A 6,191-nucleotide genomic window follows, 5' to 3' on the forward strand; every position below is an offset into this window, starting at 1 on the left:
TGATGAAATATGGTTCCAATGGTTATACTTGGTTGAGCATAGACTAAACTCCACAGAGATCATAGAAAGGTTCTCCAACAAGTGAAAATGGAAGCAGAAATTTTAAGATACCAGAAATTAGGAACCGCATAGAGGAAGAAGGAAGTCATCAAATCAATCATGGGAATAAAACCAGAGACTAGGTATAGATAAGAAAGTGAGAGTCGTGAGGAGAAAAAGATAAGGTGAAAAGAAAAGAAATTCTTACTGGAAACATATGTTCATAATAATGTCGCTGATGGTTTGTATTTCTCAAATTACTGTATGTTTTTGACAAGATATGTCGTTTAACTTTCTTTCTTTCTTTTCTTTTCTCTTTTTTCTCTATAACAGAATATTGTGTCTTATTATGTGTAATTTTTAATGTGCAAATAAAAATAATTTTTTTAAAAATTACATCATCCAACCTTCTTAGGGACTCGGCTCCGGATTTGTGTAGGGTTTACTCCTTAGCCTTTTCTTATCCTGAAGATGTTCTGCACAGCAGTAGGTACGGATTCTTCCTCAGCGTTTACTCCCAAAGTGTTTCCCACAAATGAGTGTAGCCGCAAGGCAGCAAACGTTTAGGACCAGAGATTTCCTTCTCCAAGATGGACTACCTTCCCAGGTTGACGAGCCCCAACTGCCCCTCATTTTTCTCTACAGTATGTGCAGTAACTGCCGTCTTGACTGTTGGACCCACCATTGGTCTTATCCACTCAGTTCGCTGTAACCTGTCTTCACATGCAGGGAAAGTCCCTAACTCACTGAGGGTTTGAAATCCATTGGCTACCCTCACCTGTGGTGGATCTAAACATGGGGGGGAGGGGCGCTATAAATAAGCCAGAAATTAGATCGCTGTAACAAAAGAAAAAAAATCTCTATGGGAAATCGTGTTTTATAATTTCCTGCTCTCTAGCGCCATCTGGTGTTGCATGTTTATAGTGCATTCAGATCAGTGTTTCTTTACTAATGTAGCCGAGTCCCTAGTTTAGCCAGCCAGTCAAAGCTGTTCCCTGGGGTGTTGCCGCTGTTGCATGCTGGCAGCTTCCAGGAGCGACAGGTGAGAGCTGAGTGCAGAGTGGGGACCAAAGGTGGGGACCAAAGGTGGACAAAGGTAGTACCAGTGGTTCTACCCTTCCGTTAGCACCCCAACAAGAATACAGTGGTACCTCAGGTTACATACACTTCAGGTTACATACGCTTCAGGTTACAGACTCCGCTAACCCAGAAATAGTGCTTCAGGTTAAGAACTTTGCTTCAGGATGAGAACAGAAATTGTGCTCCGGCGGCGCAGCAGCAGCAGGAAGCCCCATTAGCTAAAGTGGTGCTTCAGGTTAAGAACAGTTTCAGGTTAAGTACGGACCTCTGGAATGCATTAAGTACTTAACCTGAGGTACCACTGTACAGTTTCAGGTTAAGAACAGACCTCCAGAACGAATTAAGTACTTAATCCGAGGTACCACTGTATAGCAAGAAGAATACTGCAATAAAGTGCAGATAATGCAGAGGGCATCTGATGATGATCACAATGCATAGGCAGGCTGATGTGGAGGTGGGTTCACAATAATGGCCTACATATGCAGTGATGCTTTAAGGAAAGCAGAGATAAGGTTCATGGAGAACTTAGGGGGAGAGCTATAAGACTGCTAATATTAAGCCAAGACACTAGGAAAGGGCTCTGAAACAGGGAAGGACTGGTAGAGCATTTGACATGGGGATCATGAAGAAGATCCCCATCAGCATCTCCAGGCATGACGGGGAGAGAGCCCTGCCTGAACCCTGGAGAGCTGCTGCCAGTCAGTGTAGACAACACTGGGCTAGATGGACCAATGATCTGACTCTGTATAAGGCAGCTTCCTGTGTATGGCTGCTCCTTTCAGAAGTCAAATTAAGAAAATGTGAATAAAAATGAAGTAGAAGGGAGACCCTGTTGTTTTCCTATCCCACCCATGGTTTCATGCTATTAAGAGCTCCAGTAAGATAGATATTTATTATAGGCGGTGGACATATATTTTTCCAGCGTTCTCCAGATTGAGCTGAACTGACAGGCATGTTTTGTAGTTTCAAATGTTAATGAGGTTCGGCTTAACTTTACTCAACTCTATTATCTCTACATTTATAATCCATAAAGCGCAAGAGTTTACATCCGCTACAGATTTACTGGGTAAACTGTCGTCATGAGCAATATCTTAATCCTATTAATTGCCATTTCCATGGATAAAAGTGCCATTTGCGTATCATATTTTTATTGGGAGCCTCATCAGTATTGTATGAGTAGCCATCAAAGAGCAGGAACTGTGCCAATAAAAAAGCGTTTATTGCTGGCGCCAAAGTGTTGTTAAAACCAAAATTCAGCTCAGGTTATTCTCCGTTTTATGACTGTCACAAATGTAATTAGATTAGACGCAAGCTAGGATGCAGTTTATGTCATCACCGGTGTCTGGGAGTTTTTTGATCCACTTCCTAGACTGAATCTGCATTTATTCCTCATGAAAACACTTCAGTTGGTCCTAAATGTCTCAGGGCATTTTGATAGCATCCCTAACTTGTCCACAAGGGTGGGGGAGAGAGAGAGCATGAGAGAACACAGCAAAGTGGACAAACTGCACCCTGTATTGAGTCAATACAGTACATAGCATTTTGCATTGAAATATGGCACGATCCCTTATTACCGTATTTTTCACTCTATAGGATGCACTTTTTCCCCTCCAAAAATTAAGGGGAAATGTGTGTGTGTCCTATGGAGCGAATGCAGGCTCCTTGGCTTCAGCCATAGCACCGTGAAGCCTCCGATGCGCTGAGGGAGCATTCCCTCCGCACTCTGGAGGCTTCACGTAGCTTTTGCTGAAGCCTGGAGAGCAAGACTCTCCTGGCTTCAGCAGAGAGTGAGAGCTGTGCAGCGCCCCTTCAGCCAAGCGGGAGGAGAAATGGAAGGAGCTCCGTTTCTCCTGCCGCTTCGCTGAAGGGGCGCTGAGCAAAGAGGGGGAGATTTTTTTTCCTCGTTCTCCCCCTCTAAAACAAGGTGCGTCCCATGGTCAGGTGCGTCCTATAGAGCGAAAAATACGGTATATGGGGTGGGGGGCCCAATTGCCTACAAACCATCTTGGAGACTAGGCGGAGGAGGCCATCTTTGTTGTTCTACCACCCTCAGAAGCTAGGAAGATAGAGACATCCCAGGAGAGGGCCTTCTCTGTGGCAGCCCCTAAGTTTTGTAACTCCGCCCTCACAGATGTCCATCTGACACCTTCATTATACATTATGAATGCTGAAGACACCATGGCCTTTGACACCTGAGATGTATATTTTTAGGATCCACCTTATTCATATCATACCCTCCGACATTTCTCCGATAAAAATAGGGACGTCCCATTCCATAAATGATAATTTTACTGTTTATACCCCACACAGCTTACTGGGTTGCCCCTATACAGGGATTGCCTTCAGACAGCTTGGGAGTCGAATAACGCCATATCCTCCAGCATTTCTCCAATGAAAATAGGGACGTCCTAAGGAAAAGCAGGATATGCCGGGATCAAATCAGAAACTGGGATGGTTTCTCTAAATCAAAGACGTCCCTTGAAAATAGGGACACTTGGAGGGTCTGTTATATTATTGTATAGTGTTTTGTCCTGTTTTTAATGTTGTGTTTTAATTGTTGCAACCTGACCTTGGGACCTTGGGGTAAAGTGTGGGCAAATAATAACCACATTAATAATGATATTATTAATAATAAAATGTTAATCATAACATACCCATGCTGTCCTCATGGCACACCAGGATTTTGTATGATGTGGTTAAATTACAAATGTCTGCTCCATGCAAAGTCCACTATGCTTGTTTGTATGAGGGGGCCACAAGACATCCTTGGCATGCAGAAGGTTTCAGGTCCAGTCTATAGCATAGGCAGAGAAGGAATCTGGTCTAAAGCCCTGGAAGGCTTCTGCTAGATAATGTTGCTGGATGGACCAATGATATGACTCAGAATAAGACAGCTGAGCATGACTGCCTTGCCTATATGCATGCACACACATTGTTTTATTTGTATGTTGCCTTCCCATAATTCAAACCATGCTCAAGGAGGCTTACAACACACACACAAAGACAATTACAAATATAACAAAAGTATATCTGGAGAAAATGGGTAAAACAAACATCATTAGATGTGTTGCTGGATAAGTGTTTAATGGTTATTACGTTTGTTAAAAAAACAATGAAAAATTGTGTATGTGTACAGTGGTGCCCTGCAAGACGAAATTAATTCGTTCCGCAATTTTTGTTGTCTCGCGAATTTTTCGTCTTGCGAATCACGAAATCCCATAGGAATGCATTGAAAATCAATTAATGCGTTCCTATGGTCAAAAAAAGTCCAAACAAAGCCAAATTTGGTACAACAACAGTTTATTAACTGCTCTTTAAAGTCACACATACTGTAAAGAGCAGTTCAAAAATTTAAGGGAAAATAAATTAACTTTATAAACAAAACATGTCTTTTGTTTCTTTTTAGACAAAGAAAAAAAAGTCGCGAGACGTTTTCGTCTTGCGAAGCAAGCCCATAGGGAAATTCGTCTTGCGAGGCAAATCGAAAACGGAAAAACCTTTCGTCTGGCGAGTTTTTTGTCTTGCGAGGCATTCGTCTTGCGAGGTACCACTGTATATATATTTCTTTGACGGAAACTTCCTTTCTACCCGATTTTGGAACTGGGAAAGAACGTCCATAGCGCAATACTGTTGTTGAAAGCAAGAATTCCTCCAACCCCTCTCTTTCACTATCACAATAAAATAACTACAAGCCAGCTCTTCAGCTGGGGTTAAATGCCACGTGCTATTATGCACATTGACATCTGCACACCACCTAACAACATGCTTTAAAAACGGGGAAGGAGATGATTTGATGTGTTGACAATTTTGCCGTTAGCCCCTAATAGCAAATCATATTTTTAAAATTTGCTTTTATTGCTTCCCATGTCACAAAAATAAAAAAAGAATAGAAGGCAGTGTTTTTAATACAATCTGCATAGAATGAATTCTGTCATGCATGAAATATTTCTCATTTACGAAGATTCATAAGAAACCCCCCCCCCCCCCCGCTTGTCGGAAATAGGAGTGTTTTCATTGCAATACACATTACTGTCAGAAATTACGATTCTCTTCACTGAGTGCTTGCTTTTCTTATCATATTCCCTTGCAAATGGCCTACCTAGTTTATTATTTCCATGAAATATTCAAGCTTGCCAAAGCATGAAAGGAAATGTCAGTTTGGTTGCTAATGTTGTCAGATCCCAGAGAAATGGAGGAGGCAAGTTTGGGCAAACCACAGGGCCAACTCTCCTTCTCCCTTGGTAAGCAAAGTACCAGATTTGGACTGCATCAGCTAGGATTGGCAGGTGACATGTCATTGAATTATGATTCTAATTAGCAAGGTGATAATTAGGAGCAGAGGGCTTAGAGTCTTAGGGGAGTAACCTCTTTAGTGTTGCAAAGGACAGACAAAATCCACGAAGCATTTGGGTTGCATTCTGTTATTAGGAGTTTATGTTTAGGAAGTTTGTCCTTAGCATGTCCCAGTAGTTGGGAAGGAATGGGGTGAAGAAAGAGGCAGAAAAATATATGTGCTGGGAATATGATTGGATGTTGTGAATAAAGATCTCAAGCATTATATTTGAATCTATTCCTCATAAGCAAAGCAGGAAAAATAAAAATTGAGAAGGGGTAATTTTTTCTAATAATAATAATAAAAAAATATTTCTATCCTGCCCTCCCCGGCCAAAGCCGGACTCAGAGCGGCTAACAACAAGTAAAAATAGCACAGTGTACATGAAATCACAGTCAATTAATTAAAATACATTCTAAAATCAATTCAGAATCAAATTAATGGCAACCACTGGGCTAGAGTTCTATGAGGATTACAGAAGGAGAGAGGGGGTCAGGCTGTACCTTGGCCAAAGGCCTGGTGGAACAGCTCTGTCTTGCAGGCCCTGCGGAAAGATGTCAAGTCCCGCAGGGCCCTAGTCTCTTGTGACAGAGCGTTTCACCAGATTGGAGCCACAGCCGAAAAAGCCCTGGCTCTGGTTGAGGCCAGCTTGACCTCCCTGTGGCCCGGGATCTCCAAGATGTTTTTGTTTGAAGACCATAAGGTCCTCCGTGGGACATACCAGGAGAGGCGGTCCCGT

Source organism: Podarcis liolepis (genome assembly GCF_965112155.1).
Source record: "Podarcis liolepis genome assembly, chromosome: 7".
In the NCBI taxonomy this organism is placed as follows: Eukaryota; Metazoa; Chordata; class Lepidosauria; order Squamata; family Lacertidae; genus Podarcis; species Podarcis liolepis.